The 26,649-nt window shown below is 41.3% G+C and overlaps 1 pseudogene across 1 annotated transcript in view; it reads right to left on the reverse strand.

Moving 5' to 3' along the window:
• The window catches only part of LOC147341304 (adhesion G protein-coupled receptor G4-like), a 42,436-nt pseudogene extending 22,163 nt beyond the window's left edge, over positions 1-20,273 (reverse strand). The window contains exons 1-2 of the transcript XR_015159589.1: positions 19,954-20,273; positions 17,579-17,657 (exon numbers count right to left, since the gene is read on the reverse strand). The product of XR_015159589.1 is annotated as an adhesion G protein-coupled receptor G4-like (transcript). The remainder of the gene's footprint in view (positions 1-17,578; positions 17,658-19,953) is intronic.
• Between the last annotated feature and the right edge of the window lie 6,376 nt (positions 20,274-26,649).

The following is a 26,649-nucleotide window of genomic DNA, read 5'->3' on the forward strand; positions in this document are numbered from 1 at the left end:
TAGATATTAAAAAAAAATCACCTCTATTTGACATTGACTTTATTTTGGCAGAAGAGCTTCTTCCTAATTATATTTAGCCTGGGATAGTATGAAAAGTTAGATTAGTGTTCCCAGAGGCCACAGCACACACCAACTGAACAATTTGGGGGAGGGGGCAGTTAGAAGTGTGTGGCTAGTGGCGGGAAGAGGCCAAGAAAAGGCAGCTTGGACTTAAAATTTGCTGCACGTAATACTCACTCATACAATCAAAAGATAACCATTTCCATCTACCTAACTGCCTTATTATATTCACATTGCAACAGCAATTTATTTCTCCAATGCCTTTTGCTGATCCAAATTACCTGATTTATTCTGCCTCTGGAGATGTCTTCTCACTGAGGCACTGACAGGGGCCTGAAGTATGGACAACACTGGAGCTGCAAGGCTTCTGTTTGCATTCAGGAGGGGTGCAGTGGCACTGCCCGGAGTGCAACCTGATTCCCTCCTACCATTTCCTCACTAAGAGGGCTGCAGCAGCTTTAAGAGGCTCAAGATGGCCATGGACCTGGTTACCACTGACTCTGGAATCAGACGACCTGGGTTGGAATCCCAGCTCTGACATTCTTAAGGTAGGTCACTTTGAGCAAGTAACCTAACCTCCCAATGCATCAATGTTTGCTTCAGTAAAATGAGAATTTAGGAGCACAAAGTTGCATGAATGCATAACCCAAGGTCACCACCAAATGAGTCTCCTACCTATCAGCCTTACAAGATTGATTGAGGATTAAGTGAGATGATGTGTGTTCTCAAACATTACTGAAGGACATGTGCATTGGTCCAGTCTTTTGGCAGGCAATTTGGCAGAATCTATGAAGGACAGAATAAAGGACAGAAATGGTATGGACCTAACAGAAGCAGAAGCTATTAAGAAAAAGTGGCAAGAATATCCAGAACTATACAAAAAAGGTCTTCATGACCCAGATAATCACGATGTTGTGATCACTCACCTAGAGCCAGACATCCTGGAATGCGAAGTCAAGTGGGCCTTAAGAAGCATCACTATGAACAAAGCTAGTGGAAGTGATGGAATTCCAGTTGAGCTATTTCAAATCCTAAAAGATGATGCTGTGAAAGTGCTGCACTCAATATGCTAGCAAATCTGGAAAACTCAGCAATGGCCACAAGGCTGAAAAAGGTCAGTTTTCATTCCAATCCCAAAGAGAAGCAATGCCAAAGAATGCTCAAACTACCGCTTGATTGCACTCACCTCACATGCTAGCAAAATAATGCTCAAAATACTCGAAGCCAGGCTTCAACAGTACATAAACTGTAAACTTCCAGATGTTCAAGCTGGACTTAGAAAACGCACAGGAACCAGAGATCAACTTGCCAACATCCTCTGGATCATCAAAAAAGCAAGAGAGTTCCAGAAAAACTTCTGCTTTATTGACTATGCCAAAGCCTTTGACTGTGTGGATCACAACAAACTGTGAAAAGTTCTTCAAGAGATGGGAATATCAGACCACCTGACCTGCCTCTTGAGAAATCTGTATACAGGTCAAGAAGGAACGTTAGAACTGGACATGGAACAACAGACTGGTTCCAAATAGGAAAAGGAGTACGTCAAGGCTGTATATTGTCACCCTGCTTATTTAACTTATATACAGAGTACATCATGAGAAATGCTGGGCTAGATGAAGCACAAGCTGGAATCAAGATTGCCGGGAGAAATATCAATAACCTCAGATATGCAGATGACACCACCCTTATGGCAGAAAGTGAAGAAGAACTAAAGAGCCTCTTGATGAAAGTGAAAGAGGAGAGTGAAAGAGTTGGTTTAAAACTCAACATGATCTGAGAAAACTAAGATCATGGCATCCGGTCCCATCACTTCATGGCAAAGAGATGGGGAAACAATGGAAACAGTGACAGATTTTATTTTGGGTGGCTCCAAAATCATTGCACATGGTTACTGCAGCCATTAAATTACAAGACACTTGCTCCTTGGAAGAAAAGCTATGACCAGTCTAGACAGCATATTAAAAAGCAGAAACATTACTTTGCCAACAAAGGTCTGTCTAGTCAGAGCTATGGTTTTTCCAGTGGTCATGTATGGATGTGAGAGTTGGACCATAAAGAAAGCTGAATGCCAAAGAATTGATGCTTTTGAACTGTGGTGTTGGATAAGACTCTTAAGAGTCCCTTGGACTGTAAGGAGATCCAACCAGTCCATCCTAAAGGAAATCAGTCCTGAATATTCATTGGAAAGACTGATGCTAAAGCTGAAACTCCAATGCTTTGGCCACCTAATGTGAAGAACTGACTCATTTGAAAAGACCCTGATGCTGGGAAAGATTGAAGGCAGGAGGAGAAGGGGACGACAGAGGATGAGATGGTTGGATGGATCACCGAGTCAATGGACATGAATTTGAGTAAGCTCCGGGAGTTGTTGATGGACAGGGAGACCTGGCATGCTGAAGTCCATGGGGTCGCAAAGAGTCGGACACGACTGAGAGACTGAACTGAACTGAACAAGGATATTTATGGCAGCATTGTTTGTAACTGAGAAAAAAATAGGAAAATCTCTATGTCTATCAAGAAGTAACTACTGCTGCTGCTAAGTCGCTTCAGTTGTGTTCAACTTTGTGCGACCCCATAGACGGCAGCCCAGCAGGCTCCCCCGTCCCTGGGATTCTCCAGGCGAGAACACTGGAGTGGGTTGCCATTTCCTTCTCCAATGCATGAAAGTGAAAGTGAAGTTGCTCAGTCGTGTCCGACTCTTCGTGACCCTATGGACTGCAGCCTACCAGGCTCCTCCATCCATGGGATTTTCCAGGCAAGAGTACTGGAGTGGGGTGCCATTGCCTTCTCCAAGAAGTGACTAGTTAATTGTTATCTGTATACAATGGAGTCATAAAACAAAGTAGATGTATAGAGTCGTGGAGAGATTTCCAAAGTTTACTATTATGTGAAATAGGAGTTACATAAATGGCAGAAAGTATTATCTATGTGCCAGATCCTATTTCAAAAATAAGATAAAAATGTGTGTGCTGGCAAACACTAGAAAAAAATCTGAAAGAATATATACCAAACAGGTAAGAATTGAGTATCTTTAGGTTTGAGGGTTTAGGGGGATTTTTACTTTCTATGTTATTTATTTCAGTAATGTTTACAATCTTTATAAATAAGGCATTATATTTCTAATCAGAAAAAAGGTGGATGTATGGATAAATGATAGATAGATAGAAACCACTTGTGGCCATACTTGGGGTCCTGCAGATAGAGGTAACTTCTGCTTGTGTGTGTGTTAGTCCCTCAGTCATGTCCAACTGTTTGCATCCCCATGGACTGTAGCCCGCCAGGCTCCTCTGTCCATGGAATTCTCCCGTCAACAATACTGGAGTGGGTTGCCATTCCCTTCTCTAGGGAATCTTGCCAACCCAGGGATCGAAGCCGGGTCTCCTGCATTGCAGGCAGAATCTTTACCATCTGAGCTACTTTGAGCAGAAGTGTGGTGTAGTGAAATCCATAAAGGCCAGATTCAGGCCCCAGTTTTAACCCTTCCCTAGCTGCATGAACATGGGAAATGAATGCAGGTAAAAGCATTTAAATATTTTAAAATTTTCTATTAAAGTATAGTTGATTTACAAGGTTGTTTAGTCTCAGGTGCTCAGCAAAGGGATTCAGATATATATATATATACCAGTGAACCAGTGAAGTTGATCAGTCGTATCCAACTCTTTGTGATCCCATGGACTGTGGCCTACCAGGCTCCTCCATCCATGGAATTTTCCAGGCAAGAATACTGGAGTGGGTTGCCATGTCTTTCTCCAGGGGGTCTTCCCGACCCAGGGATCAAACCCAGGTCTCCCACATTGCAGGCAGATGCTTTACTGTCTGAGCTACCAGGGAAGCCCATATATACACACACACATTCTTTTCCAGATTTTTTTTCCATTATAGGTTATTATAAGATATTAAATATAATTTCCTATGATACATGGTTATCTATGCTGTATATAACCCACTCCAGTGTTCTTGCCTGGAGAATCCCAGGGACGGGGGAGCCTGGTGGGCTGCTGTCTATGGGGTCGCACAGAGTCGGACACGACTGAAGTGACTTAGCAGCAGCAGCAGCATGCTGTATATAATAGTGTGTATATAGTAGTGTGTACATGTTAATCCTAAATTCCTAATTTATCCCTCTCCCACGTGAAAGCTTTTAAGACAGTATCTGGCACATAGTGAGCACTATATGAATGTTAAATAAACTAACATCACTTCTCTATGCCTCGTTCCTCCATGGTAAAACAGGAGGAATATTGACCTACCTTGCAGGGATGTCATGAAAGTAGATGCAATAAGTAACAAATTAGGCAATAACTAACGCTTCGGTCACATATGTGAGAAAGTTGGTAAACTGTAAAGCCCCATATAAATGTCAGCCCTGTTTGCCCTGTTTGCCATCATCATTATCAGAGGTCTCTTCTCCCACCAGCTCTTTCGCGCCCTCACACATGCAAGCGCATCCACGCTGAGCCCTTTCTGTAGCCTCCAGGCCCCAAGCAGGGCTCCAAGGAGGCCAGGCTGTGATGAGGCGGGACAGGGGCTTTGTCCTTCTGTTTGGCCAGCCAACCAGCGTTCTCTGCCGGGCCTCTCCAGGGCCTGCTTCACAGCCACTTGTGTTTTTGCATATGATTAAACTATGCACTGCAGATGTCTGCTTGGATGCTGCCATCTGTTCCCTGGCAATTTTCAAGTTCAAATTGCATGATTGCTCCCCTGAAGTGTGTTCTCTCTTGATTTGGCTCCTCTGTGTCTCTTTGCCTCTACCCTCTGTTTCCTTTTATTTTAAATTACATTTATTGTTTCTCCAATTTTAGAAAAAGAAGTGTTTTTTTTTCCCATTATAAAAGTAATACTGTACATGTTTTTTAAAAGAAAAAAATGGAAAGTATTAGAAAGTAAAAAGATAACAAAGTCAGCCAGAGTCCCACCACCAGAAACAACCATTGTAAACATTTTACAATATTTGCTTTGTTCCATACATGGTCTATGTTACTGAGAACATATTGTGTGAAAAATGTGGTGCCCTGCTTTCCTCACTTAACATTATGACATATGTGTTCTCCATGTTAGGAAAACCCTATCGTAAACCTTATTTCAATGACAAAGTTACAGCCACCAGGAGTAACTGTATCTGTATTGATAAAACATATATAACATAAAATTCACCATTTTACTCAAAGTATACAATTCAGTGACATTTAATACATTCACAATGGTGTACAAACATCTCCATTATCTATTTCCAGAACATTTTCATCACTCCCAAAGGAAACCCTGTACCAATTAAGCAGTCGCTCTCCTCAGCCTGGCCCCTGGCAACCACTAATCTGCCTTTTGTCTCTGTGGATTTGCTTATTCTCGACATTTCATACAAATGAAATCATACAATGTGCCTTTTTGTGTCTGGCTTATTTCACTTAGCATAACGTCTTAAAGATTCATCCATGTCACAGCATGTGTCAGTACTTCATTCTTTTATATGGCTGAATAATATTCCATTGCATGGGTATACCACATTTCAAAAATTCATTCATCCATTAATGGATATTTGGGTTGTTTCTACCTTTTGGCTATTATGAATAGTGCTGCTATGAACATTCATGCTATTTGTTGTGCTTGAACATGTTTTCATTGCTTTTGTGGTATACCTAGGAGTGGGTCATAGAGTAATTTTATGTTTAACTTACTGAGTAACAGCCAAACTGTTTTCCAGCAGCAATCTATGAGGGTTCCAACTTCTTTACCTCCTTGCCGACCATTGTTTTCTGGGGTTTAAGAAATATTATAGCCATCCTACAGGGTGTCCGTGGCATCTCATTGTGAGTTTGATTTGCATTTCCCTAAAGAATTGGGAATACCAGACCACCTGACCTGCCTCTTGAGAAATCTGTATGCAGGTCAGGAAGCAACAGTTAGAACTGGACGTGGAACAACAGACTGGTTCCAAATAGGAAAAGGAGTACGTCAAGGCTGTATATTGTCACCCTGCTTATTTAACTTCTATGCAGAGTACATCATGAGATACGCTGGGCTGGAAGAAGCACAAGCTGGAATCAAGATTACCAGGAGAAATATCAATAACCTCAGATATGCAGATGACACCACCCTTATGGCAGAAAGTGAAGAGGAACTAAAAAGCCTCTTGATGAAAGTGAAAGTGGAGAGTGAAAAAGTTGGCTTAAAGCTCAACATTCAGAAAACAAAGATCATGGCATCTGGTCCCATCACTTCATGGGAAATAGATGGGGAAACAGTGGAAACAGTGTCAGACTTTATCTTTTTGGGCTCCAAAATCACTGCAGATGGTGACTGCAGCCATGAAATTAAAAGATGCTTACTCCTTGGAAGGAAAGTTATGTCCAACCTAGATAGCATATTCAAAAGCAGAGACATTACTTTGCCAACAAAGGTCCGTCTAGTCAAGGCTATGGTTTTTCCAGTGGTCATGTATGGATGTGAGAGTTGGACTGTGAAGAAAGCTGAGCACCGAAGAATTGATGCTTTTGAACTGTGGTGTTGGAGAAGACTCTTGAGAGTCCCTTGGACTGCAAGGAGATCCAACCAGTCCATTCTGAAGGAGATCAGTCCTGGGATTTCTTTCAAAGGAATGATGCTAAAGCTGAAATTCCAGTACTTTGGCCACCTCATGCGAAGAGTTGACTCAATGGAAAAGACTCTGATGCTGGGAGGGATTGGGGCAGGAGAAGGGGACAACAGAGGATGAGTTGGCTGGATGGCATTACCGACTCGATGGACGTGAGTCTGAGTGAACTCCAGGAGTTGGTGATGGACAGGGAGGCTTGGCGTGCTGCGATTCATGGGGTCGCAAAGAGTCGGACACAACTGAGCGACTGAACTGAACTGAACAACTAATGATATTGACCATCTTTTCATGTGTTTGTTGGCTATTTACATATCTTCTTTGGTGAAAAGTCTATTGAAGTCCTTTGCCCATTTTTTAAACTGGATTGTCTTTTTGTTGTTGAGTTATAAGCACTCTTAATGTATTCTGTGTACTAGGACCTTATGAAATATGTTGAAATATATGACCTGCATATATTTCCCCTTCTGTAGACTGTTTTTTTCTTTTTCTTTTCTTTTTTGGCCATGCCATGTGGCATGCAGGATCTTAGTTCCCCAACCAGGGATAGAACTCATGTCCCCAGCAACAAAATTGCAGAGTCCTAACCACAGAACTACCAGGGGCTTCCCAGATGGTGCTAGAGGTAAAGAATCTGCCTGCCAATGCAGGAGATGCAAGAGATGCAGGTTTGATTCCTGGGTTAGGAAGATCCCCTGGAGGAGGACATGGCAACCCACTCCAGTATTCTTGCCTGGAGAATTCCATGGATAGAGGAGCCTGAAGGGCTACAGTCCATGGGATTGCCAAGAGTCAAACACAACTGGGCAACTGAACCAGTACAGCAACCACTGAACTGCCAGGGAAGTCTCTGTAGGCTGTCTTTTAACTTTCTTGCTAATGTCTTTTGATGCACTAAAGATTTTAATTTTGATGAGGTATAATTTACCTATTTTTCTTTTGTTCTTGTTCTTTTGGCGTCATTTCTAAAAATCTACTGTCAAATCTACTTCAGGGTCATGATGATTTACCTCTATGCTTTCTAATAAAAATTTTATAGTTGTAGTTCTTATATTTAGCTCTTTCATCTGTGTTAATTTTTTATATGGTGTGAACTTCATTCTTTTACCTGTGTTTACATGTATTTTTATGTATACAATGGATATATGTTTATATATCCAGTTTTCCCATCACTTTTTGTTGAAGATTACTTTTCCTCATTGAATGGTCTTGGTACCCTTGAGACCATTCAATGAGGAAAAAGTAATTAATTGACCAGACGTATATGGGTTTCTTTCTGGACTCTAATTCTGTTCCATTAATCCATGTCTATCCTTATGCCAATAATGTATTGTTTTGATCATTGTAGCTTTGTAGTAAGTTTTTAAATCAGGAGGTATGAGTCTTCTAATTTTGTTCTTTTTCAAGGGTTTGTTGCCTATTCAGTGTTCCTTGCAATTCCATATGAATTGTGGGATCAGTTATTCCATATTTGTAAAAAAGGGCATTGGAATTTTGATAGGGTTTGCATTGAATCTAGAGATCTCTTTGCGGTATATTGCTATCTTAATATTAAATCTATAAACATGGGAGCTTTTCCATTTATTTAGGTCTTCTTTATTTTAGCAATGTTTGTGGTTTAAGTATAGAAATCTTTCACCTACTTGGTTAAATTTATTCCTAGGCATTTTATTCTTTTAGATAGTATTGTAAACAAAATTGTTTTCCTAATTTCATTTCAGATGCTCATTGCTGGTGCATAGAAATACCGCTAATTTGTATATGTTGATATTGTATCCTGCAACTTTGCTGAATTTGTTTGCTAACTTAAATATCCTTTTTTTTTTTTTATTCCTGAGGATGTTCTTTATGTAAGATTTTATTATCTGTGAATATAGTTTTACTTTTTCTTTCCAGTTTGGATGTCTTATTTCTTTTTCTTGCCCAATTACTTTGACTAGAACTTCCAGTATAATATTGAATAGAAGTGGTGAAAATGGATATTCTAGTCTTGTTCCTCATCTAGAGGAAAAGCTTTCAGTTTTTCACCATTAAATATGATGTTCACTATGGGGTTTTCATAGATGCCCTTTACAAGTTGAGGAAGTTATGTCCTATTTCTAGTGTGTTGAATCCTTTTATCATGAAAAGGTGTTGGATTTTGTCAAATACTTTTTCTACATCAATTAATATGATCATGTGTCTTTCCCCTTCAATCTATTCATGCAGTGTATTGTATTGACACATTAATTTTTATATGTTGAACCACCTTTGCATTCCTGACATAAATTCTACTTGGTCAGGGTAGATAATCCTCTTAATATGCTACTGGATTTTGTCTGTTAGTATTTTGTTAAGAATTTTTGCATCTGAGACAGGGTGCTCAGGGCCGGAGCACTGGGATAACCCTGAGGGATGAGATGGGGAGGGAGGTGGGTGCAGGGTTCAGGATACGGAACACATGTACACCCATGGCGGATTCAAGTCAATGTATGGCAAAAACCACTACAATATTGTAAAGTAATTAGCCTCCAATTAAAATAAATTAATTAATTAAAAGAAAGAATTTTTGCATTAAAATTCATATGGGATATTGATTTGTATTTTTCTTTTCTCAGGATGTCTTTATCTATCAGCTACCATTTTTAAACTCTAGCAGATTGATACAGCAAGTTCATGCCCCAGGTCTGTTACTCAGTATGTAATTTTGTTTTTTGCTAAATTCCAAAGCCGTTTGCCTGATAATGCCAAGTTTAAGCAATTTTTAAGCAGAATTGAATTCACTGAGTATTAAACAATGCCACTTTGCCCCAGAAGGCTCCTGCTTTTCATTATCTGATTTTCAGGGCAGGAGTATAACTGGAGCCTTGGCCCCTACTGCCAGTTTCCAGTGCCCAGCATAACAGCTGGCACATAGTAGGTCCTTTATTGCTACATGCTGAATATATAATGGTTGTGCACTGTATTAGGCCACTGAGTTGGAGACTAACAAGTGGGTTGATGGAGGGCTGTCCATTGTGCAAAAGTTATCAGCGATGTGGGTGAAGCATCTGGCATAGGATGACAAATTCTGAACTACAAACTGAACTTGTGCGCCCTGCCCTCTGTTTTAGAAAATCTTTGGCAAAATATCAGGAGAGAGTTCACTCTCCCTATCAGACCCCAAAAGTAACAAATACATTCATTGTAAAAGTCAGTGAGGGGATTCCTTGGCATACCAGTGGTTAGGACTTGGCCCTGTCACTGCTGTGTGTGACCCAGGTTTAATCCCTGGTCGAGGAATTAAGATCTTGCAAGTAGCACAGCCAAAAATAAATAGATGATAGATAGATAGACAAATTTTAAAAAATAAAATAAGTAAAAGTCAGTAAATAAAAAGTTTAGAATTCTAGGGACTTTCCTGGTGGCCCAGTGGCTGAGAATCCACACTTCCACTGCAGGGGGCACGGGTTAGATCCTGGGTTGGGGAGCAAGATCCTACATGCCATGTGGCCACACACACAAAAAATTAGAACCCTAAGAGGTAGATAATCAGAATGATTTTTTTTTTCAACAAAATCCCTTTGTTTTCTGAAGACAGGATTAGTAATCATCAGATATATTCTATACTAGCTTTTCTGTCATCTCTTGGTAAAGATTCTCCTTGAAATGTTAAAGTGTTTCAAAGGTTAGGGGACTGAGATTTCAGGAGCGCTGCTCTGCACCATCTTAGGAGGAGTGAACAAATGGGGTTCCTTCCTGGCCAGGCACTGTGGGCATGACCTGGTCTCTGTTTCTCCCCTATAAAGTAACCTGCTTTCCTCTACTTTATGCAAGAGTTCTGATCCAGAGACCCTGACCGAGTGTCTGAGTGGAATAAGTTGCCAGGGAGCTGTAAGCAAAGAACCACAAACAACAGAAATGTATTGTCTCACAGTTCCGGAGGCTAGAAGTCTGAGGTCAAAGTGTAGGCAGGGTCGTTTCCTTATGGGGCCCCTGAGGGAAAAATCTGTTTCTGGCCTCCTAGTTTCTGGTGGTTTATGGACAATATGGGGTGTTCTGTGGCTTCTGCTACATCACCCTAATTTCTGCCTTTATCCTCACATGGCCTTCTTCTTGTGTGCCTATCTGTGTCCAAATGTCCCCTTTGTATAAGGACCACCAGTCATATTGGATTAGGGGTCCATACTACTACAGTGTAACTTCATCTTTTTAATAATGTACTAATTACGTTTGTAATGACCCTATTTCCAAACATGGTCACATTCTCAGGTGCTGAGGGTTAAGACTTCAACATATGAATTGTGGGAGGGATAGAGTTCAACTCATAATACTGCATAAGGCTCAAAGCCCAGCTAACCACCTGGCAATACCTCCTGTCCAAGGAAGGAGAGAAATCAGAGCTGATTTGAGGGAAGGGGCTCCCTAGAGTCATTGGCTGTACCAATCCTGTAAAGAATCTGCCAATTCTGAAGGTGAACATTCTGCCAAGTGTATACCATGCCTGCCTCAATGAAGGAAAAGTCATTACTCATAAAAGGGCTCTTCTGGCTCTTAGTACACAAATCTTTGCAAAAGAATATCCAAGAGCGTTGAAAAATTTAGTAGACCAGCCTTGGCTGTCTAAGTAGATATAGTAGATACACGCTTTATACTGGGGAGCTCCATTACCCACATCACTGTGGCCATCATATAGATAACCATCCACATGATGATGGCTACTGCCATCCACTGCCTATACTTCTCTCTGGTCTTGTGAGTAACCAACTATTCTTTAGATAAACCCTTGTACACTGTTTGTGAGATTGCAAATTGGTGCAGTCACTATGGAAAACAGTGTGGAGCTCCTCAAAAAACTAAAAATAGAGTTACCATATGACCCAGCAATTCCACCATCTAGTATATATTTGGAAAAAATGAAAACACTGATTAGAAAAGATACATGCACCAGTGATCAAAGTAGCACTATTCACAAAGCCAAAATATGGAAGGAACCGAAGTGTCCGCTGACAGATGAACAGATAAAGAAGATGTGCTACTTATTGTACTATTTCCAAACTGAACCTTAATACTGATACAGCTTAATAAGGCAAAGGTATCCTGACAATGTTGGTATTACTAATATTTTTATATTATTGACAATAATATTTTATATAAGTATTAACATTTTTAAAAGATTTATATATACACACACATATACACACAATGGAATATTATGCATCCATAAAAAGAATGAAATTCAGCCACTTGCAGCAACTCAGATGGACCTAGAGAATATTATGTTTAGTGAAATAAGTCAGACAGAGAGAGATACAGTATGATATCATTTATACATGGACTCTAAAAAGTAGCACAAATGAATGTATATGCAAAATAGACTCACAGATATAGGAAATAAATAAGCAGTGGAGGAAGGGATAATATAGGAGTAGGGGATTAAGAATTACATGTTATTATGTACAAAATAAGCTACAAGGCTATATTATATAGCACAGGCAATTCTAGTCATTATCTTGTAATAACTTTGAGTGGATTATAATCTGTAAAAATATTGTCACTATGCTGTACAGCTGAAACTAGTATAATATTGTAAATCAATTATACTTCAATAAATTTTAACTAATTAAAACAGATGGTATACTAACCTGGAACTTTACATATAAAAAAAAAATTCCTACCATCAATGAATAAATTTGCCCCCTACAAATGTAAAAACAAAAATGAAAAAAACAGATCTTCTGTATATAGAAGCACCCAACTTTGAGCCTCATTTCTCTCACCAGTCCAGTCACAGAGTTATCCAACATGGCCTCTCCTCCAGATCATGTATGTGGCTTGCCAAGAGTTCTTGGAATAGGAGGCAGAGGAATCACCTTCACAAAGGTAATGAGATTGTCCCTTCAAATCTTGCATCCAAGGCCATGTCTCACTCAACAAAATAGATGTTCTTATTCATAAAGCCAAAAGCATCCTGGAACATCATTTACTGAACAATGATGGTCATTGAGCCCTGATCGTGTGGCAGTATTGGAATACAGTGATAGAGTGAACACATGTCCACACCAGGTCCCTGGCCTTAACATTCCAGAGAGAGAGAGGCAGTCACTCAACAAGAGAAGAATTACGAACTCTGAACTGTGCTCTGAAGGAAATTAAAAGGCTGATGAGCTAGAAAATGGGGGGGGGGGGTCAGGAATGTCTACATTCAATCAGATAGTTAAGGACAACCTCTGTGAAGAAGAGTCACTTTAGTCCTAGGGGATAAAAAAGAGCTAGGGTCACAAAGATGTGAAATAAGAGCGACCCAGACATGGGTAATAGTATGTGCAAAGGTCTTGAGATGGGACTGTGCCTGCCACACTCGAGGACTAGGAAGGTGTGTCTGGAGTGAGAGAGAGGAAGTGTGGTAGGAAATGAGGCCCAAGAGGCACTGGGAAACCAGACCATGCAGTGCTTTTTAGGGCTAATTACAGAGTATCCTAATTGTGATGGAGATGTACTGACAAATTTTGAGTAAAAGAGCGACTGACTTAGTACCTTAAAGGAGGTCTCTGATTGCTCTGTTGAGAATAGGCTATCAAAGAGCAAAAGTAAAAGCTGGGATCCACGAGTCCGTTCCCTGTGTCTGCGTCTCTATTCCTGCCCTGCAAATAGATAGCCACTGGGAAACAGCTGGACAGCACAGGGAGCTCAGCTGTGTTGACCTAGAAGGGTGGGATGGGGGATGGTGGGAGGGAGGTTCAGGAGGGAGGGGATAGATGTATACTTATGGCTGATTCACTTCATTGTACAGCACAAACTAATACAACATTGTAAAGCAATTATACTCCAATTTTAAAAAAATAAAAAATTGTTTTTAAAAAGCAGGGAGCCCAGCAGCTATTTATGCTTTATTCTTTCCCTTCTCTTTCCCCTTCCCCTCCATTCTGCAGCTATTCAGTTCCTGACCTCAGTCTTCACCCGCTCCTTGCTGGTGCTGCTCTCACCGTTTAGGCCTTATGACAGATTTGGTTTCTTCTTCTTGACCCTTGATATTCTTTCCATGGACATGGTTTTCCTCTGTACTCTGGCCTCATCCAACGATGGCATCTGAATCACCTTCTGCCCGATCTAGGCTTGACCTCACTCTGTCTCCCACGCAGACCCTTATAGTTGGGAAGCTGGAGACTCATCTGAAGTCCAATGGGGACTGTTTCAAGAACCAATTTTTTTTTCCAGGAAAAATGATGAATTTCTCACCAATTGAAGGACAATGAAAACTAATTGTTGGATAACCTAAAAGAAACACCTGGAGTAACAGGCAAATTTGGCCTTGGAGTACAGAATGAAGCAGGGCAAAAGCTAATAGACTTTTGCCAAGAGACTGCACTGGTCATAGCAAACACCCTCTTCCAACAACACAGGAGAAGACTCTACACATGGACATCACCAGATGGTCAATACCGAAATCAGATTGATTATATCCATTGCAGCCAAAGATGGAGAAGCTCTATACAGTCAGCAAAAACAAGACCGGGAGCTGACTGTGGCTCAGATCGTGAACTCCTTATTGCCAAATTCAGACTGAAATTGAAGAAAGTGGGGAAAACCACTAGACCATTCAGGTATGACCTAAATCAAATCCCTTATGACTATACAGTGGAATTGAGAAATAGATTTAAGGGACTAGACCTGATACACAGAGTGCCTGATGAACTATGGACAGACATTTGTGACATTGTACAGGAGACAGGGAGCAAGACCATCCCCAAGAAAAAGAAATGCAAAACAGCAAAATAGCTGTCTGAGGAGGCCTTACAAATAGCTGCAAATAGAAGAGAAGCAAAAAGCAAAGGAGAAAAGGAAAGATATAAGCATCTGAATGCAGAGTTCCAAAGAATAGCAAGGAGAGATTAGAAAGCCTTCCTCAGTGATCAATACAAAGAAATAGAGGAAAACATAGGATGGGAAAGACTAGAGATCTCTTCAAGAAAATTAGAGATACCAAGGGAACATTTCATGCAAAGATGGGCTCGATAAAGGACAGAAATGGTATGGACCTAACAGAAGCAGAAGATACTAAGAAGATGTGGCAAGAATACACAGAAGAACTATACAAAAAAGATCTTCACAACCCACATAATCACTAAGGTGTAGAGTCAGACATGCTGGAATGTTAAGTCAGGTGGGCCTTAGAAAGCATCACTACGAACAAAGCTAGTGGAAGTGATGGAATTCCAGTTGAGCTATTTCAAATCCTGAAAGATGATGCTGTGAAAGTGTTGCACTCAATATGCCAGCAAAGTTGGAAAACTCAGCAGTGGCCACAGGACTGGAAAAGATCAGTTTTCATTCTAATCCCAAAGAAAGGTAATGACAAAGAATGCTCAAACTACTGCACAATTGCACTCATCTCACACGCTAGTAAAGTAATGCTCAAAATTCTCCAAGCCAGGCTTCAGCAATACGTGAACTGTGAACTTCCAGGTGTTCAAGCTGGTTTTAGAAAAGGCAGAGGAACCAGACATTGAATTGCCAACATCCGCTGGATCACTGAAAAAGCAAGAGAGTTCCAGAAAAACATCTATTTCTGCTTTATTGACTATGCCAAAGCCTTTGACCGTGTGGGTCACAATAAACTGTGGAAAATTCTGAAAAGGATGGGAATACCAGACCACCTGATCTACTTCTTGAGAAACCTGTATACAGGTCAGGAAGCAACAGTTAGAACAGGACATGGAACAACAGACTGGTTCCAAATAGGAAAAGGAGTACATCAAGGCTGTATATTGTCACCCTGCTTATTTAACTTCTATGCAGAGTACATCATGAGAAACGCTGGGCTGGAAGAAGCACAAGCTGGAATCAAGATTGCCGGGAGAAATATCAATCACCTCAGATATGCAGATGACACCACCCTTATGGCAGAAAGTGAAGAAGAACTAAAGAGCCTCTTGATGAAAGTGGAAGAGGAGAGTGAAAAAGTTGGCTTAAAGCTCAACATTCAGAAAACTAAGATCATGGCATCCGGTCCCATCACCTCATGGCAAATAGATGGGGAAACAGTGGCAGACTTTATTTTCTTGGGCTCCAAAATCACTGCAGATGGTGATTGCAGCCATGAAATTAAAAGACGCTTGCTCCTTGGAAGGAAAGTTATGACCAACCTAGACAGCATATTCAAAAGCAGAGACATTATTTTGCCAACAAAGGTCCATCTAGTCAAGGCTATGGTTTTTTCAGTAGTCATGTATGGATGTGAGAGTTGAACTATAAAGAAAGCTATGTGCAGAAGAATTGATGCTTTGAACTGTGGTGTTGGAGAAGACTCTTGAGAGTCCCTTGGACTGCAAGGAGATCCAAGCAGTCCATCCTAAAGGAGATTAGTCCTGGGTGTTCATTGGAGGGACTGATGTTGAAGCTGAAACTCCAATATTTTGGCCACCTGGTGCGGAGAGCTAAGTCATTTGAAAAGACCCTGATGCTGGGAAAGATTGAGGGCAGGAGGAGAAGGGGACGACAGAGGATGAGATGGTTCGATGGCATCACCGACACAACGGACATGGATTTGGGTGGACTCCGGGAGTTGGTGATGGACAGGGAGGCCTAGCGTGCTGTGGTTCATGGGGTGCAAAGGGTCAGACACGACTGAGCAACTGAACTGAACCTAAAAGAAACATTGTCTTGATTCATTAATTTTAAGGCTTAAAATCAATTCATCTATTGTAATTTTTATTGATCAATGACATTCCTGACAAAACGCATTTTAATCTTCAACTTTTTCTTCCATGACTTCACTAAAGACTTCTAGGTCCCTCTATTCCCAGATCCCTCTTTACCCACCACACACACAAAATCCACTTAGAGTTTGTGTCACACACTCACCACCACTGTACAGGTGTTCAAAGTTTTATAATTTCAAACTGCATTAATTTATTAAATCAACAAATATGTACTGACTGCCTCAGCTGTGTGTCAAGACCTATGTTGGATGCTTTGGATAAAGAAACAGGACAAACATCCTGCCTTTGAGGAAACTGGGAAAAGATAAGTCAACATCTTAGCAAGTAGTCAAGGCCAGGCGACAGAGTTGCCACTGTGACCCCTAGATCCAATTTCAAGCTTCATTATAAGAAACAGAATTTCCCATCAGGCCCTGCACACAGTCAGTGTTTGTTGCTGATGGTGATGATGATTTGGTATTTTTCCAGAAGATCAGCTCTCAAATCTGAGGGCCATTCCAATTAAACCCGAAGTATATTTCATCAAGGAATTGTCACTCATTGGCATGTATGGCCTTTTAGCTAAAGACTGATGTGCTAAATGAGCAATGTTATCTTACTGAATTCACTTAACATGGATGACATTGCAGTCTTCCAAAACGATCTCATTCTCAAGTTTCCAAATTACCAGCTACTGCAGTTCAACTTTCTCAATCATCTATTTGCTGCAGAATAGAAACAAAGACAGAATCTGTCTTTGTTTTGATCACAGTCCAGTCAAGGGTTGGGCCTCCCAGATCAGATACATGTTCCTCACCATGAATCAGTGACCAGCTTTCATCACACCTCAGCTTTCCCATGTGTTTTCTACGATTGTTGCTATATATGTATATAATAGCGATAGGAAGATGATATCATAATGCTCCAGGGAGCTTTAAATAAAGCATTATGCATAAAAGAAAACAGTCTAAAAGTAAAACCAAAGCTTCAGTTAAGTGCTGATTGGCCCCCAAATGGCATTTCAGAGTTTCATTAAGAAATGTCAAAGACAGCAGTAGTCCAAGCTATTGTCTACTTGAGGCCAGTTCTCCATCTATCACAGGTAATCCTGAGTGAGTGGATTCACTTGCTGAAGCTCCAACTTGTCCTCTAGCCATATGAACTAACAGGAAGCCATTAAGAGGCAACCCAACAATTTTTCAAATACTTTATTTCTATAACCTACTGTCCATGAGATATTAAAAGGGTTAATAAGAATACATTTTCTTACCTGAGAGAAAGATAAAACTCGACATGAGAATGGTTCCATAAAGCTTCTGATATATAATGTGTTCTTTCATTGTTTAAACCTGCAATGAAAAACCAGAAATAAGCTGAGCTCAGTCAGAACAAACGATTTCCAAGTGCATGTGACTATACTTGTCCTTCGGATCCCACACAAGACTTTTCCTGTTGCTCAAAGCCAACATTTATTGTTGCTGTTTAGTGCTCAATCGTGTCTAACTCTTGTGACCCCATGGACTGTAGCCCTCCAAGCTCCTCTGTCTATGGGATTTCCTAGGCAAGAATACTGGAGTAGGTAGCCATTTCCTTCTCAAGGATCCTGCCCCAGGAATCAAACCTGTGTCTCCTGCATTGGCAAGGGAGTTCTTTACCACTGAGCCACTAGAGAAGACCCAAAGCTGACATAGTCAGCCACAATATAGATGCTTGTGAGTTATGCAGCTTGGCTGCCACCTCATCGACAGATTTATTTGCATATCCAGCTAACACATTTTATTGAGTGCCTACTATGTGTCAAATACTGTTTTACACACTGGGAATACAGTGCTGGAAAGACAAGACAGAGATACCTGCTTTCATGGGGCAGTTAGCCCAGAGGGCAACTCAGTCATTAAATGTATAATTACAAAAGGTGATGTATTCAGCCTTTTCCCTTTAAATGGCAGAAACTGTTGTTTTTTTTTTTTAATTGGAGTATAGTTGCTGTACAATGTTATTTTCTGCTGTATAACAAAGTGAATCAACTATATGTATACATATATCCCCTCCCTCTTGAGCCACCCCCACCCTCCATTTGCGCATTCAACCTTAATGCGCATAACTTCAACCCAACTTGCCATTTTAATGATGCTAAACTTTTTGGAGGAAGCATTATGCAAGATCTGATAGACAAAAGTAACTCATCAAATCATTGCTATTTCTAAAAGCACATCTGTTTAGAGAAACCTGACTATTTTCTTATGTTGACCCACCTTCTCTCCTTAAATAATCATAACTAAAGCTGCTTATTTGGGAAACATACTGGAAGTCCCCCTTGTTCCAACCAAAAGCGGTATTAAAACTACAAATCCTATGGAAACTATTACAGAAGCTTGGCAGTAAGGCACGGGTGGGTATTTTCTGATTTTAAACAAAATACACTTCTGAATGATTTACCACTGATTTTCACATTTTTTTCTATAGAATAAGGCAACATATTGTATTTCTTTCCACTTCTAAGCAGGGTTTGGAGTGAATTGACTCACTTTATATTTAAAGTAACAGAAGCCAATTAGGAAACCAAATGAGTCTTGGGCGTGCTATGAGCACCAGCCATTAATAAAGCTCTTCATATTTACCAAGTGTGCTACTGCTATTCTCATTAGAATAATAAGGAAATTTGTATGACTTGGATGGATTTTCTAAACTACAAGCTTAGAAGTAAGGGGCTGTCTAAATCTTTTATGACTTGCGAGATGAAATGCAGGTTAAATTTCCAGTGCTGGAAGAGGATCTGACTGAGAATCCGTAACTAGCTTTGAGACTGTATTGCTTATTGCCGTTCCTTCATTTTCCTGGGCCTCAGTTTCCTTATCTGTAAAAATGGAGATAATAATCTGCCTATTTCCCAGAGCTGCTACAAAAGAGGATCAAATGAGGTGATATTTCAAAGGCAATTTTCAAAGTATAAAGTGCTATAGAAATGGATATGATTGCTATCTATAAAATGGAATTTTCAGCAGCAAACAATCCAATTTATACCTTCCTTGCATTTCCTCTTAACTTTTATAACAATTTCAAGGTATATTTCAGAAACTTACCTCGCACCCCATAAATAAACGCTGGAACATTCATACTACAGAATACTATGCAGTCATTAAAAGGAATAAGGTAAGTCTCTATGTTTATTAGGCATGAAAGGTGGGTTGGAGGAGGGGGGCTGATGACTGAGGATTTTTCCTCTGTATACCATACAATTCTGTACTGCTTAATTCTTTCATAATTAGCATACATTACCTACATAATTTTGAAACATGAAGGAAAGGAGAAAGAAAAGGAGGGAGGGAGAGAGGGAGGGAGGGGAAACAGGAAGGAAGGGGACAACAGAGATAGGAAGGAAGAATGGGAATGAAAGGGGTTTCCTGTATGCCTCATACCATTTTGTACTGTTTACTTTACAGTGATCCTGCATTACTTTCATAATTTAAAAAAAAATGAAGGAAAGGAAGAAAAAGGCAAGAGAGAAGAGAGGGTAGAAATGAAAGACTTTTATGTCTCATACAATTACATGCAATTTGGTTTTTATGATGAATATCTGTTACTTTTGTAGTTTAAAGAAATTTAAAGGAAGGTGAAAGAGAAAGAAGGAAGGAAGACACTTACCTGAGGACTAGACTCCCTTAGCCTCCCACCCCTGTGTCACTGTGGAGTCCAGAAGATGAGTTTGCTTTTCCAATGACTAGATCTGGTTTCTGAATCCCTACATTTGATGTGAAATGAGACAAGCAAAAAATAAAAATAACAAAGCAGGAGGTTCATTATCTGCTGGCCATGCCTCAGTCACCTTCTTCTGTGGATCAGATCAGCCTCTCTGCTCTTAGCTTTATGGGGCTTGTTGATTGGGCACATCCCCTTTTTGTGGCTCGTAGCACGTCATGGGGCTGCTCTCCCAAGCAGGAAATCAGCAGGAGTAAAGTTCTCAGGTGTATCACACACACCTGCAATAACCCATTAATTTGAGGGCTCTTTCCCAGTTTTCAGTAACGATTATCTTCAGTTGCCAGTTGATTATGGCTTTGGTAAACTGGATCTATTAAATAGACACTTGTTTACTTAAGCTCGTTTCATTTTATTAAGACAATGGGGAGGAAGGGGCAGTGATGTTCAGAACTAGAAGCAGAAAGCAGAGGCCAAGGAAGTATTAACTTGTTCACATCTCACACTGTCAGTAAAGGGAAGCCAGCTGTTTACTCTCGCTGCAGATCCAGCCTTCAAATTGCCTTGAAAAGAAGTAAACTTCCAGAACTTGTTTGTTGGTGTCATTCTCAAGATGGAGGAGGTAGCTTTTGCCCCAGGAGGTGTCAATAAAGACCTTTGGGGATGATGGAAATACTAAATCCCATCAACCATCCAGAGATGATTCCTGCCACCCTCTGCATTTCCAAGATCGGAACCCTGAGGTCCACAGGGTAGAATGAATTGCTTAAGGTCATGGAGCTTAGGAGAGGCAGAGCAGGAATGAAAACTGAGGCTCCTGACTCCCAGACCAGTGCATTTTCCTTTCCACCTCACACCGTAAATGGGAAAAGACCATCTAAAAAGAGGCTGAGTCAACCTATCATCTGTAGGTTTTCCATGGGGGAAGGGGGAAGAAGGGGTGTATAGAATCACCCCTTTTGTACTCGTAGGATTTTAATCATCTGCATGTATTGCTTTTTCAAAGAAAAACACTGAGGCTTAGTTTATTTGGTTGTAGCGCAAATGAAATAATTGACTAGAAAATGAAATGTGGAAAAAAAATAAAGAAGTTGGAACCTTTTGGTCAAGGAAAAAAAATGCCACCTGAGGAGGAAGAGCTTTCATGGCTACCTTCCATTCTCAGGAAGGTTATTAGGAGAATGTTCTCCATATCTATATAGTAATAGGAAACGGATTGAAACTGCAGTGGGAGATATGAGTTAAATATAAATAAGTTATTATTGACAATAGGGGTTGATAAACACCAGAAAAAGCTATCACAGGATGTTATGAGCCATCCATTCCTGGAAACTCGAAGGTCTAGAGAGCCATATGGCTCTGCTGATTGAAGTGTCCTCCCACACAAAGTGCTGAGCTTGGTGACACTTTGTCCCTGTTTTGGACAATACAATAGACTCTTAATCTGGTGAAGGTCCAGGCTGTCATCATTCCCTCTTCCCTTTCCTGCAATGAGCATCCCACCAGGCCAGTTAGGAGTCTGATGGTTTCCATACAACATGGCCCCCCAAACACAAGCACACTACTGAATTCAGGGCTGAACCACAGAAACAGTGGAAGGGCCCAATGCTGGAGGAAAAACCATCTGAATGGGTGACTTCCTAAGGGATTTCCAAGGACAATCTTGATTATATTTGATTGCTACCAAAAACACTGGGGTCTTCCCGGGTACCTCAAATGGTAAAGAATCTGCCTGCAATGCAGGAGACCCAGGTTCAATCTCTGGGCAGGAGGATCCCCTGGAGAAGGGCATGGCAGCCCACTCCAGTATTCTTGCCTGGAGAATTCCATGGACAGAGGAGTCTGGCAGTCCATGGCGTCACAAAGAGTCAGACATGACTGAGTGATTAACACAGACACACCTCAAACGCTACCTACCATCCCACCAACTCCCTGCTGGTAGTGGTTTCTGTGCGTACCTTCATACTTTTGCTTTATATGTAGGCATCCCTCGACAACATGTAATACTATTTCTAACAAAAGGCCAGCTTAGCTATTTGCGGTAAAGTGTTCTTACATAACCACAGTACACTTATTGAAATTAGGAGACTTACCTTGATGTACTATTATCTCCCATACAGTTCATATTCATATTTAACCAACTGTTTCACTAATGTCCTTTATTGAAGTTTTGCCCTCTGATCCAGGGTCCAGTCTAGGATGACACATTGCTTTTAGCTGTTATTAGTTTTCAGTATCCTTTAATCTGGAAATATTCCCTCAACCTGTACTGGACTTTAATCACATTGATATTTTTGAAGTGTACAGGCAGCTATTGTGCAGAATGTCCCTCAGTTTGGTTTTGCATAATCTTTGCTCATAGTTCAGGTTATATATTTTTGGCAGGAATAGCACAAAAGTGATGTGTCCTTCTCAGTGCATCACACAGGACACACATGATGTTATTTTGTCCCATTATTGAGGATGTTAACTGTGATCACTTGGTTAAGATGATGTCTGACAGATTTCTCCATGTTAAAGTTATTCCATTTGTAATTTGTAAGTGATCTGTAAGAAAATACTTCAGTTCAGTTCAGTTCAGTTCAGTCACTCAGTTGTGTCTGACTCCTTGTGACCCCATGAATTGCATCACGCCAGGCCTCCCTGTCCATCACCAACTCCCAGAGTTCACTCAGACTCACGTCCATCAAGTCAGTGATGCCATCCAGCCATCTCATCCTCTGTCGTCCTCTTCTCCTCCTTCCCCCAATCCCTCCCAGCATCAGAGTCTTTTCTAATGAGTCAACTCTTCGCATGAGGTGGCCAAAGTACTGGAGTTTCAGCCTTAGCATCATTCCTTCCAAAGAAATCCCAGGGCTGATCTCCTTCAGAATGGACTGGTTGGATCTCCTTGCAGTCCAAAGGACTCTCAAGAGTCTTCTCCAACACCACAGTTCCAAAGCATCAATTCTTCGGTGCTCAGCCTTCTTCACAGTCCAACTCTCACATCCATACATGACCACTGGAAAAACCATAGCCTTGACTAGATGGACCTTTGTTGGCAAAGTAATGTCTCTCCTTTTGAATATGCTGTCTAGGTTGGACATAACTTCTCCTTATACTTAGTCTGTGTAAATATCCTATTCCTCATTGTCTTAGTTCACTCAAGATGCTATAAAAAATTACCAGAGACTGGGTGACTTATAGACAAGAGACCTTTATTTCTCACAGTTCTGGAGACTGGGAAGTCCAAGATCAAGGCACCAGAAGATCTGGTGTCTGGTGATGGCCCACCTCCAGGTTCATAGACAGCTGTATTCTTGCCGTGTCCTCACAAGGCAGAAGGAATTAGGGAGCTCTCTGGGGCCTCTTAAAAGGGCACTAAACCAATTCATTAGGAATCCATCCTCCTGACCCAATCACCTCCCAAAGCCTCACCTCCTAGTACTATCACACTGTAGACTAGGCTTCAACATATGAATTAGAGACACAAACATTCAGTGTATAGCACTCCTTAAACCTTCAATCAATAGTTTTAGCAGTCATTGCTAATTTTTGCCTAATGTTTGCCAAATGCCAGTTTTCTATTTCCATCATTTGTCCTTCACTTATTAGTAAGTTTTCTACAGAAAGGAAGAGCTTTCCCTTCTCCCATATTCATTCATTCATTCATTCATTTTTATCAGTATGAACTCATGGATTCTTACTTTATTGAGTGGTTTACAATCTGTTATTATTTTGATGTTCACATAGTCCTAAATGGAACAAATTGCCAGTAGGAACTCTTTCAAGCTGGGCTCTGTGTCCTTTTGACACATCCCTGTGATTCTTTTTTTTGATATTTATTTATTTGGCTATTCTGGGTCTTAGTTGTGGCATGTGGGATCTAGTTCCCTGACCAGATACGGAACCTGGGCCCCCTGCATTGGAAGCATGGAGTCTTAGCCACTGAACCACCAGAGGAGTTCCAACACATGCCTGTGATTCTCTGAGAACTTCTTACCTTCTTGTACAAGGTACTCCAGGTTTATCTTGTATTTCCCCTGCCTCAGACTTACAGTCTGCCATTCTTTTAGGACCCCTGGTTCCATTTAATGGATAATAATGTCTAGAAGCCAAGATCTGGGTCATGACAGACTTTTGAGTTGAAGAATAACATGATTTGACATGTTTTAAAAGGATCACTCAGCATGCCGTGCTAACAATTGACTCTAAGGGGATGAGGGAGAAAGCAGGAAGACGCATTGGTGCTGACAGAGTAGACTTCTTTCTCTGCAGTGCCAGTCTGAGTATGTGACTCTTCTGCCAAAATTTTTCAACAAATAATATCATTATCATTTAATTATCTAACGATTTTCCCACTCATCCTTCAAGACTCAACACACCAATTAAAAAATACATATATTTATTTTTGGCCGCGCTGGGTCTTGATTGCTGAGGACTTTTCTCTAGTTGCTGAGAGTGGGGGGCTACTCTCTAGTTGTGGGGCTTATTTGCTCCAACGCACATGGGATCTTCCCAGACAGGGAATCAAACCCAAGTTCCCTGCATTGGCAGGCAGATTCTTAACCACTGGACCACCAGGGAAGCCCCAGTACAGCTATCTTTTTCCTGTGTGTAGCCTTCCCTGAGCAATTCCCTCTACTTGCATCCCATCCTAGGTACAAATGATCATTCAGGCCATCATGAGATAGTGCCTTTCCTTCAGTCAAATTTCTAGACTCTGGAAGGGAGAAAAGTCACCTTTTCAGGTTCCTTTTGTCCCAATTTATCAACTATAATGATTGGCCCTCGGGTGTGAGGCCTTCAGAAGCTCAGATTCACTAGACCCTGGCCCCATAGTACAAGTGAAGCCCCAAGGCTGGAATCCTTGAGATTAAACAGAGGTAATAGGACTTTCAGGAGAGCACAGGCCTGCACAGACAACCCTAGGAAGATGGGTAGGCCAAAATTCAAAGGAGCCTGGGGCACAGGGAAGAGGGAAGTAATTGACTAATTAGGAGAAATAATTCAGTTGAGTTTTTCCCTGTTTATTCCCTCTGTTCACATCTGTTTTCATTTTCTTTAATTAATGTATTGTTTTACTTATTTTTGGCTGTACTGGGTCTTTGTCGCTGCACAGGCCTTTCTCTGGTTGCAGTGAGCAGGGGCTGCTCTGACCGTGCTGCACGGGCTTCTCCTGGCAGTGGCTTCTCTTGTTGCAGAGCATGGGCTCTAGGCTCCCAGGCTTCAGTGGTTGTGGCTCCCAGGCTCTAGAACTCAGGCTCAGTAGTTGTGGTACGGGTTTAGTTGCTCCGTGGCATGTGGAATCCTCCTGGACCAGGGATCGAACCCATGTCCCCTGCATTGGCAGGTGGATTCTTAACCACTGGACCACCAGGGAAGTCCCTTCAGATGGAAGCCCTTCTCTTAGTGCCCTCCAAATCTTATTGAAGCCCAGCAATAACGTTATTCCTCTTGTTATCTGACAATGAGTTACGGTCATCCAAGTAGGTCAGATCACAGCCTTTAAACCAGCTGGAAAACTGTAAAATGCTTCAAGTTAGTCCTCCTGCAAAGATCTAGCTTTCTGAAATACTTTCTTCAGGGTCTTAGAGATGAGTCTCATGAGCAGGTCTTGGGTCCCTATCAAAGTGCTCTAATGTCAATGCCCTCCAGCCACAGGCCACCAGGATCACAGTCACAGTTGAGCTTTTATTACTTGTTGCCACGAAGGAGAATACACACCATGAGGAACCATAAGGTGTCTCAGTCAGAGGGAGTTAGAAAGGACTAATTACAGGGTTTGGGTTTTGGTTGGGTAATTTGGAGAGAGTTTAAGAAAGCAAGGAAGGCTTCCCTGGTGGCTCAGTGGTAAAGAATGCACTTGTCCCTGCAGGAAAAATGGGTTCCATCCCTAATCTGGGAAGATCCCACAGGCAGTGGAGCAACTAAGCCTGTGCGCCACAGCTACTGAGCCCACGCCGTAGAGCCCACGCTCTGCAATAGAAGTCACCGCAATGAGAAGTCTCCGCACACAACTAGAAAGTAGTCCGCTCAGCACGGAAGACCCAGCACAGCCAAAAATAAATAAAATCATGAAAGAAAGGGTTTGCTGTAGATAAGGTGCTGTCGGAAAGCGGGAACCAGTGTATCGTTGGGTATCTCAGTAAATCTGACTAGAGTGAGGCTAAAGTTAGAATTGGGAAAGGCTGAAGCTAGCACTGGTAGGTAACCAGCAGTCACTGAGATTAGCGAGGAGAAGGTGATGTTTGGCAGTGTGTTGGTTGCACCGTGACCTTGTTTTTGTTTGTGCTTAGACAAAATTATGAAGTGACCTTGTTTTGTCTGACTTGACTGTAGTCTTGGAGTAATCTTATCTGACACTGCATGCCAAGTCACTTCAGTCATGTCCGACTCTGCGACCCTATGGACTGTAGCCAGCCAGGCTTCTCTGTCCACGGGATTCTCCAGGCAAGAATACTGGAGTGGGTTGCCATGCCCTCCTCCAGGGGATCTTCCCAACCCAGGGATCGAACCCTTGTCTCTTACATCTCCTGCATTGGCAGGTGGGTTCTTTACTACTCGTGCCACCTGGAAAGCCCTATCTGACACTGGTGTTCTGTAAAATTATGTCTCACAGGAGAAGACCATGGTCTAGCTGTGAGTACCAGTCCAACCTAT

The sequence above is a fragment of the Bos grunniens genome, chromosome X (assembly GCF_055505025.1).
Source record: "Bos grunniens cultivar Pamir isolate PY7600 chromosome X, Bosgru_T2T1.0, whole genome shotgun sequence".
NCBI classification, from domain to species: domain Eukaryota; kingdom Metazoa; phylum Chordata; class Mammalia; order Artiodactyla; family Bovidae; genus Bos; species Bos grunniens.